Here is an 11,216-nt window from a genome sequence, read left to right on the forward strand (position 1 = left end):
AACTTATGGGACACAGTAAAAGCAGTGTTAAGAGGAAAGTTCATAGCATCAAATGCCTACATAAAGAAGCTGGGAAAATCCCACACTAGTGACTAGATTTTCAAAACTAATTTGACCAGTATCCAAAATTATCAGCAGTTGGGTTTTTTCTTAGCCTCTGAGATGAATTTTTAGAAAGAGTGTGTAGTTCAAAAATGAAGTGATCCTAATTTCCAGGTACTACTCTTTTCAGTGATTTAAAAAGAGATGAAGGAGTTGCTTTAGCTAGAATCGAAATTCTGATTATATATTAGCCTTCACATAATGCTGGGACTGACAAAAATGTTAAATGGTGGCCAAAAAGAGCTCTACTCCATAATTTTACAAAAAGCACTCCACAAAGTGCAATTACAGGAGTTGAGCCTTGCATATCATTATGGGGCTGTTAATGTAGAAATGGTTGCTTGGTTTAATGAGACATCTTAGGTCCAGCAAGAGGCACTTGAGACAGAAAAAGAAGCAAGTAGCTTCACTCTTCTACGAACATATTTTCTAGTCGTGAAGATAATCCTTGAACATAGAAGTCTGGGTCTTTTGCAGGGTTAGGGAGGCTATAGAGCCTGTTCCTGCACAGTAGTTCCATTTAAACACAGGTGAGCAGGGAATTTCTTCATTAACTGTTAGTCTCTGCATGACCTGTTCACGTTGGCTCCCCTCTGAAGGGCCTCTATGGGACTATCATCTCTAATTTCAAGACCTCAGAAAAACTCCTTTGTCTTTGAAGAAATGCCAATAGTGGAGAATAAATCTTCTATTAGAGTTCTTGCCAACAGACTGGAAGGTGAACAACTGTGAGGGAACAGAATAATTTGTAATAAGAATCTGAAATTTTATCAGTTCAACATTCAATACTGCACTGTTGTGAACTGAACTGGAGCCTTACATTTTGCTCACACCTACAGATTAAAACTCCCAAGTAAGGTATGTGAAGACAGAAGGGAATGAAAATCATCTGAAGAGAGTTGGATGACTTCCCTCACCATGGCATTTGACATATCATAACACTTAGACAACAGATTTTGCTATAAGGATTTCCTAAATTCAGAAAAGGCACCAGGGTTCTAGAGCTCAGGGATTATTATAAATGCTGTTTTAGCTTAAAAGATAAATCCTTAAACTGATAACCAACAATAATCTGTCTTATGTATAGTGGTGCCACATAGTGTTCTGAAGCAGTTTTTATAAAGCCTGATTCTACTTATATGAAAACTGATATTTAGGCAAATTTATTGCTGAATATTGTGAATATTCTTGGTTAGTTCTCTGGGTGCCAAGTTAGAAATATACTTTTAGCAAGAACAAGGCGTTAGCTCTCATGGTAAAGAAAAACTTTGAAGTAGAATAGTTAATACCAACATAATAGTCATAAAGCCTCATTATTCGAATTTAAAATGACAGTGACCCCACTGCCAGAAATGAACAGGGCAGCAGGACTGAGAAAATGGCTTTTTTGTTAGCATGCAGCTGTGAGAGGGTACTTGAAGTCCAGATCTATCTTAGGATCTCTGAAAATTTCTAAGAATATCCAATCAAAATGATTAGTATGTGGGTTATTTTTAAAGACATTAATATAAAAGAAAAAAATAACTAAGAAGCACATTACCATCACATTTAAGTGGTCAGTTGAAAGCCTGCTATGAGCATGAGATTTTAAAATAGTCTACCACACTGAGCAATTCCATACAGAAGACTAGAGAACTTGGAAGGCCACTTGTGGAAGAAAGAACATTTCAAAACCGAGATTCTTGTCTCCTGGAATGGAACTGATACACAATGAGAATTTAAGTCAAGCCTTCTTTAGAATAAATAAACTTGATATTCACATAGTGTTCTCAGTGGGTCTGCAGATTTGCAGAATGTGAGAGCAATGCAACAAAGAACTGAGAAAAAAGGGATCATTGAAATATTTTATATTAAATGAGACATGCAGTGGAAAGAACAAGGATAAAAGTTTGAGAGAGAGAAGTGAGAGAGGAGAGCAATATGGAAGCCACAAATTCAAGCCAACCATTATGGATATCATGGTGAGACATTGAGTGTTTCATGCCCTTAAAAAAATTAAGAATACTAAGATGGTCTAAGTACATCATGAAAATTAATTGTCTGTTGGCTACAAGGTGATTAAATCTTAAGAAGATTGACATATTCAGAAATTTCAGATGTCTACCATTTCTTAACAGAAAACTAATAAAACACCATAATTTTCATGAATAAGGAGAAATGGAAGGTGATGGTAAGGAAATGGAGAAGTGGTAAGGTTAATGGGTTAATGCTCATTGGAAACTACTTTTTCCATAAGTGTTAGTTCCAAGCTCATGTTATTTAAAAAAAAATGCAGGTTGAGAACCAGAAGGGAAGTTACATGTTGACTGAGGTTTCCGTCTTACCTAGTTCCCACAGTCGTTAAGTCCCAAAGAAATCACACAGTGGTTTACATTAATTATAAATTGTTTGGCATAGTATCTCAGGCTTCTCACTAACTCTTATAACTTATATTAGCCCATAATTCTTGTCTGTGTGAGCCACATGACTTGGTACGTTTTTCAGCGTAGCAGTCACAACTTGTTTGCTCTGTGACTGGCTTCCTCTTCATCTGGGTGACAGCTGTAGACTGAAACTTCCCTCTTCCCAGAATTCTCGTTGCCCCGCCTCTATTTCCTGCCTGGCTACTGGCCAATCAGCATTTATTTAAAATACAAGTGGACTGTACAGACCATTGTCCCACAGCAGTTGCAGTGAGACCAGTTGCTAAGACTTGATCTCAGTCAGTGAAGCTATGTCACAGAACTCTTATAGAGGTTTCTCAGACAAATGTAGGCCAATGGGTTGTGTTGAATGAAACAGAGAGTTTGTGTGCTGTGAAGTCAGGAAAATGGTGATCTCTACCATCAGCTGCATCTTGGAAATGACCCTGTGCTTGCAGTGAAACTATTAAGGCAATATTCTCCTAACTTGACAAGAAAGTTGGAGGAAACTATTTTCAGTACTTTAGACTCATAAAGACATAGCTTCGGGGTTAGAGAGATGACTCAGAAGTTAATATCATTAGCTGCTCTGCTAGAAGACCTGGGTTCCATTCCTGGCACCCACGCGGCAGCTTATAAGCCCTTGTAACTCCAGAGGATCCCCTTGACTCCACAAGCACCACGTATACATGTATACAGGCACACAAGAAGGCAAAACACATGTAAATATTAAATGAATATGTTAACTTAAGACAATAAAACAGGAGACACTAGATAATAATTTATTTAAATTTATTACATGTCACCAGTTTTTCCTTTAAAACAGTGCCCTCAGGAGAAAATGGCATCAGTGTTATAACTTTCCAATCAAAACTGTCCATTTGAGTTTGATCATCACTGAAGAAAAAGGCTAGAGGAGTTTCTATTGTGATGGAAAACCTGGTAAAGAGCCACCAGTTGGAACTTTGAGTCCAAGTTAGACAAGCTCATGCATGTTAAAGTCCAAGATGTCTTACATGGAGTCAGATTCCAGATACAAGCCAAGGTCCCTAGTACCCCCCAAAATGTAAATACATGCTTAAAATGTATTTTTAGATGAGAATTATAAAATATTTTATCCCTGACATCTTTTCTTGGAAGAGGTAAGTCTGTAGAAGAAAAATTAAGAATGAGATCTCTATGTATTAATTGCTCAAGGCTAGCTTAACAAAGTTGCAAGCATCTGGATTTTATGGGCCTAATGATGATCATACTGGTTGATGAACACTGGAAATAAGTAAGAAAAGAATGAAAAACAGGTGTCCCGAGGCTACTTAAGTGAACTTCAAAAAATCAGAAATAGGCAGTTAATCAACCAGACTTAAGGAGTGGAGATCTTTGCAGAGGGAAGAATAAAACAGAACAGTGGTTCTCAGTCTGTGGTTCATGACCTCTTTATGGGGGAAGAGGGATCAGAGAACCCTTTCATAGGGGTTACCTAAGACCCTCAGAAAACATAGATATTTACATTATGATGCATAATAGTAGTGAAATTACAGTTATGAAGTAGCAATGAAAATAATTCTACTGTTGTAGTCACCATAACATGAGAAATTGTATTAAAAGGTCTCAGCATTAGGAAGGTTGAGAACTACTGATCTAAGGAATGTAAAAAGTGTGTTCAAGGTTAACCTCACTCTGTGTGCACGTAGGTACTCATCAGTGCCTCTCTCTGTGAGTCACCTTCTCTCCCTCCTCTGTCCATTGCCTTTTCTGCTCTGTGTGCACATGATTAACGTGGTCTTCCTTGCCTATCCTTATCGCTATTACTGGAAGTGGGATTAGAAATGCCTCATTGTGTTAGGCAAAGTTGTTTATGTTTTTCAAATTTGCTTAGACAATGGGCAAAAGTTTAGATGATAGAATTTTAGCAATTATTTCAGGGTTCATCTAATTGATGAGTGAACTTTTCTCACAGTAGGTTAGAACACAATTCAAAGCTGTATTCATCCTTGACCCCCATGGCTATGATAAAGGAACCCGCAGAGCCAGCTGACCTGAGATTGTGGGAGAGCTCATGGACTCTGGACCGTCAGCTAGGTCCTACAGTTGTGTGTGACAGTTCAGAAGCTTTATCTGTTCCTGAGGCTCCTAGCAGTGGGATCAGGACCTGTCCCTGGTGCTTTGTTGGCTTTGAAGAACCTATTCCCCATCCTGGGTTGCCCCACCCAGCTTTGATATGGGGAAAGAAACATGGTTCTGTCTCAAATTGGTGGCATACTTTGTTGACACCCACAGGAGACTTGCTCTTTTCTGAACAGAGATGTAGGAGGGGAGGACAGGGAAGGGGATAGTTGGGAGGCATAGGAAAGCAATGGGGGAGTGAGAATGGAGGAGAAACTGTTGTTGGTATAGAAAGTAAATGAAAAACTTTAATTAATAGAAAAAGATGTGTTTATTGTGATAGCAGGCTAGCACTGTATCACATGGACTCTGATAGCATTGCCTTGATTTCTCAAGTTAATTATAGTGTAGAAAATGTTGCCATACATAACAGGTGAAGAAGTCATTTTACATATATATATATATATATATATATATATATCAAACACACTACTTAATGTTTAGTATAGCACTTGTCATATTAATCCTCGTTTGAGAAGACATTTAGATTCCATTGTTATATAAGTCAGTAACTCAGTAGATATCTACATTTCTCTGAGAGAGATGAACAATCATGTTCTTTTCTATAGTGTGAAGATATTTGGTGGAAAACAAACAAGCCAACAGCTGCACAAGGCCCTCAGTACATGAGAATCTATTCCCCACTGGAGATGCTATATTCTGCTTGTCAGAGCTGAGACACAGTGATACCTTCAAATCTTCCTGCTAAAGATGCTATACCCTCTGCCTGATTGGTTGCCTGACAGCCCATGGAGATCATAGGTACAATATAAAATTCTACCCAAGAGAGTAGTTTCCCTATATCCCTGAAACGTGTATTATTCTTAAAAAAGAAAAAAAAAAGACGACTTAGCAAAAATACATTTGGAAAAAAAATTATCATATTAAATTATAAATCAGTAATTTTATAAAGTGTTTTCTGATAAACCCAAGAGAACGGGTTGTTGATGCTCAATGAGGAATAGGGAGATTGCCCTAGAAATTCCACTAAGTGCATTGACTTCAGCTGATATTTTATTTCTAAGGGAAGGCTAGCTGATGAAGCAGGCAATGTGCTGATCTGTGCTCTGACACACACAGCTGTTTGTCAAGGACTAATAACCCTGGTATAAATGACGTGTTAAAATGGTTCCTGGAAGCATGTTTATTTTATCCATTAAATCCAAGTGACATATGGACTTACTAAATAAACAAAAACAGCAAAAACACAGGAAAGACGCATGAAATGAAAAGAAAAATAATCTCCTCTTCACGTTTCATATGCCATTCAAGTTTCCAAATTAATTATTATAAGTCATTCTTTTAAGTCACTTGTTCTGTATCTGGTTATAAAATAACATGAGCACCCCATTTACAAAAGCCTAGATTCTTTTAAGGTATATAAAATTAAAACTTGGGTACACTCATGCTTTGCTTTTTCACTCAGTAATGCTACTTAGAAATGTATACTTGCAGACAAATGTCTAACTCATTTCATTCTGTGGTTACATAATATATAATATGCACAGGTATCATATATGCCTATTATAAGGCAATGAACCAGTGGTCCATGTGCAGATATTCACCAAGTTGATTTGTACCTTGCTATCATAGTCAATATTGCAGCAAAAATAATATACACAGGAAATTTTGTTTACTTTTTAGAGTATACAACATGGGCTCTCTGTCAAAGAGGAACACAAATGAGCATGCTTACAACTATTTAACAAATCACCCTTAAATAAATGGCATTATACATTTCCTTTCCTAATGAATATATGTTTTTCTTTCCTTCCTCATGGAAACTGACTGTTACTGAAAAGGGATACTTTTGCTAACCTGATGAATGGATAATGTATACACTTGAAATATTTAATTTATGGGTGTAGTTTTAATTTCTTTATTTTCCAAAGAGCTATATCACAGATGACCAGATCAGGTTATTATTTCTAAAACCCAGTCTCACTCTGTGGCCCAAGCTGAATGTATCAAGTAACTTTTTGGTTGCTGTTATAAAACACCATGACCAAGCCAACTTAAAGCCGAGTGTTTTGAGCTTACAGTTGCAGAGGGACAAGAGTCTATCTTGATTAAGGGGTACAGAAACAAGCAGTAAGCATGATGGCAGGAGCAGGGAGCTGAGAGTTTATATCTTTAAATGTAAGCTCAAAGCAAAGAGCGTGAACTGGACACAGGGTGAGGTTATATAATCTAAAAGCACAGTCCCAGTGATTTACTTCCTCTGGCAGAGGTGTACCATTAAACCTCCTCCAAACACCACCACCACCTAGGGGCCAAGTGTTCAAATACCTTATGTGGTGGTGCCGATGGAGTGCCGTCATTCAAATCAGTGCAAACCAGTGGACTGAAACTGAGCTATCTATCCCAGGCTGACCTCAAATTCATGATTCTCTTGCTACAGCTTCTCAGATGCAGAGAAGCACATGCTACTCCACCGAACATCAAGGGAAACTGATTGGAAGTCATTGGGAAAACAGATTTTTTTTTCTTTTGTGGATGTCAGGTTCTCATTTCTGTGTTGAATTGAATATTCTCTTTCTTCTGTTTCTCCCCTGTCTCTGCCTTCCCATCCCCTGCCCTATCATGGGGTTAATTTTTTTCCAGTATTTTATGTGAGTATTCGGCATCTGAATTCACGTTCTCAAGTCTATACTTGTTCAACAAGCAATTTACCTACTGTGCCACTTCTTCAACCCCCATTTAATCTCTTTGAATATCTTCTTTTTCCTTGCCCTGTTTAATGAGTTTCTCTTCACCCCCTCTGTTTACTTCAGGTGTAACCTGCTCTCAGGACATTTGCTTGTCTCTTCTCTGCTATCACATACACTTTGCCTGATTAGACTTAGTCTCTCTTCTCTTTCTCAATTTGTATGCTACCCCCAAAGTCCCAGTCCTGCAGCTCTGTACTCCAGATCAGAGATTTCCTGCATCAAAAACTGAAATTCACAGCTGCCCATAATAAGCACTCAATAGTGTTTACAGAGTGAATGGACAGATGGGGTTATAATTTGAGGAATGAGACATTTAGTTTGCTAATTGGAGGACCGGGAAAGAAGTCGAGCTGACTATTACTCACTATGTAGGATCTGACTTCCACTTTGGCGATTTCAATAAAATCAATAACCAGAAACAAAATTTTAAAAACTCCCAGTCTGCTTAAAAGAGAACTTCTTTCTTCAAGTTAATTACTTACATTGATATTTTCCAGAAAAAAAAATCTTTCTAGGTGTCAAGTGGGTGTCCCTAACTTCTGCCTCTCATACTCAGTAAAAAACAAAAACAAAAAAAAAACTATGCATTGAGTGGAAATCAATGTCACAGATATGACAAAATGGAAGGTTTCCAAACTGGGAAGCTTTCCTGAAGTTCCCAAATGTATTCACATGCCCAGAGAAAAACTGTTTTAGTCTGAGTCGGACGGCTAGACCCATATGGAAGCAAAAGGCATCAGCAGACTTACAGGGATTCATGGTACATTGCTCCTTTAGGCCTGGAATACTTGGTAAACTGCAGAGGATGAGGCTGTAATTGTTTATTTTCATTTCCAACTCAACTGGGTTTAGAACTGAAATATATCATTCGTCATATCTGCAAGGGTGTTTGCTGAAAAGCTGACCTGACTGGGGAGGACTCACCCTGTGTATAGGGAGACTATGCCCTGAGGATGGGGCTCTGGACTGAATAAAAGGAGATAATAAATTGAGAACTGACATTGAACATTCAGGTCTTCCCAGCAGAAGGACCTCCAACCCCTTAAACTGCAGCCTAGACTAAATCCTTCCTTTCTTAAATTGCTCTTGTCAGTTGCATATGACCACAGTAACAAGAACTGATACAGGGGCAAGGATATCTGGAAGTGGCTCAGTGAATCTGATTTTCACAAGTTTCTCTATTGTTCCTTGGAGGACTCATTCATCCCCATGCTTCTTGGAGCAGAGGTGGGGAAGGAGGTCTGCATATGAATTTGAGTGTGTCTATGAGGCTATGAAAACACTTATACTATCAGATAAAGGAGACCTAGTCTCCCTGATTTTATTCCAATAGTCACAAATCACCTCTTGGCGACTTAATTTTTATGCAGCTAAATTGCTGTATAAACTGCCCACAAAGCCAATAGGCACCGCTGTCTATTCTCTATGATGGTTTACACTGAAAATCAACTAATGATCATGATTGTTTTATCAGTGATATTTAAATTGTTGTTACTACTTTTATTGTTGCAGTGATAAAGTAGTCCACAAAAGGGTGGTCAAGGCAGGAAGAGTCACATTCAAGGGTACAGTTTATCGCGACAGCTGGTCACATGGCTTTGAAGTGTACGCGGAAAGAATAATGACAGTGTTCGGTTTATGTTATCCCTTTTATTCTGACTAGGACCCAAGCCTATGGAACGGTATTACCTACCTTTAAATTAGTCTTCCAACTTCATTTAACTAATCTAGATAATCTGTTAAAAGTTGCCTAGAGACTTGAACATATTCTGCCAAGTTGACAGTTAGGATTTACCAGCACAACAATGAATTCTTCTGAAGCATTAGTTGAGCCCTAAATATCAGAGTTACCTAGGTTGAAAATAGACTGAGTATATTTCGCGCCTGAATATAACTTCAATTTCTAAGCCAGGACTGGAGACAGCCATGGCAAAGGATACAGGTTGTTTTGTACGTACGCTTCAAAAATGAGTTCAAATGTACATCTCTTTCATGTTTCAGTTCAAAAGATGATGTTATAATTGAGAAGCATATGCCCCATGACATCACCCTTAAGATGAAGCCATTTAGTTACAACACAAATATAAACCACACTGAGGTGAGAATTGAATTCACTATATATAAATATACATACTTATGTCAGCAGAGACAAACCAAATTAGAAGTAAGAAATGAGAAATGTGGTCTTGGAATTGGCTATGATGAATGACCTACTTTGGGGGGGGAGTTCGTTTTTGATTTGCAGGAACTGAGTTTCCCTCAGCACATGAGTCTTCCATCCCCACACATCTTGCAGGCCAGATGGTGTTCTTTTGGGATGACTTTCATTTGATTTTCTCCCTTCTTTAGAAATATTTCTTTCTTTTTCACCATGTCAGAAACTGATGATGTCCTTGAAGATCGTTTTGTCCAAATGCGCTTCTTCATAGCACTGGTAATTCTATGAGAACTCTCATTGGAACAGGGGCTGCTTGTTGGTTTCTGGCCGCCAAGCTAGCTTAGACCAGAAATAATCACACAGAAATTGTATTAATTAAATCACTGCTTGGTTCGTTAGCTCTAACTTCTTACTGGCTAATCTCTTACTTATTAATTTAACCCATTTCTTTTAATCTATGTATCGTCACTTGACAGTGGCTTACCGGTTACAGTTTCGGCATGTCTTACTCTGGTAGCAACACCATGGTTTCTCTCTGACTCCTCCTTCCTTCTCCCATGCTATAGGTCAAACCAGTTTTCTTTATTCATTAACCAATAAAATCAGCACATAGGACAGAAGGACCTCCCACACCAGACTCTATCAGAACAACGTATATGTTAGAGAAAATAGAAGTGTAGTCCTGTTTGGTAAAGATGTTGAAATTTTGCTTGAAGAAATGGATAAACAAATTCCTTTCTTCATTCATGATTAAGATGTCCATACATAATCTTACATGAAAAATTAACAAATTTGTTCTGGAGAGTGATGAAGTAAAAATGGGCCAGAGCGATGAAGTGAGCGTGAGTTATGGGAGAACTCAAATGCCACATTCTGGGAGGTTTCTGAACACAAGCTTGAGAGCCAAGGAAGAATCCAAGGAAGTGAGACATCTAACAATGGCCAACGTGACTTCAGGAGCAAAACAGAAAGAGAAGAGAAAATGGGTAGTCTCTGCTTCTAATAGCACAGCCAAATAAAGGGTAGATTTAACTATCTGTTGATATGGAAAGATGCCCAAGGGCAGCAGGAGTGAATCAAACTTAACTAAAAACTAAATACCATTAAGGCATGGAACTTACTGTGCCAAAAGAGAACCTGGTCCTTCCCCCAAAGCTGGAATTTCCAGTTGCTTATTTCCCCTGAATTAGTCTTTTAGCCTTGGCACATCTGTCATCCATTCCCTAGTGAAGATTGTAGGAAGCTTTTTAGGGTTTACATCTCCTCGTGGGGTGTCTCCACTGCAGATAGTGGGGTTCCTCCACTGCAAAGAGTGGGGCACCTCCATTACAGAGAGTGGGGTCCCTCCACTGCCGATCACCTGTTGTTATCTATAAACTTTCCGCTGCTCCATCTATTTCAGAAGCTACCCCAGGTGGAGCTGTATTGGTAAGTCACTTCTTAGTAAAGGTGCACTCATTGTCTTTGTCTATGGGATGACTTTTCTAACATTTGGGGTTTCCAGTTGGTAGAAGGGCTATAATCCCAAGGTGAGGCCAGCAGCCTGTATAGCAGACTTAGTGCGTTGTTGCAGGGAAACACAAATTTGAAATCTGGGAATATCATAATGCAATTTAGCTCGCGACTGCAATGGCTCAGTACCATTGCACGCATACCACATTTACAACACACAGAAAGTTA

This window comes from Myodes glareolus, chromosome 18, assembly GCF_982192425.1.
Source record: "Myodes glareolus chromosome 18, mMyoGla1.1, whole genome shotgun sequence".
NCBI classification, from domain to species: domain Eukaryota; kingdom Metazoa; phylum Chordata; class Mammalia; order Rodentia; family Cricetidae; genus Myodes; species Myodes glareolus.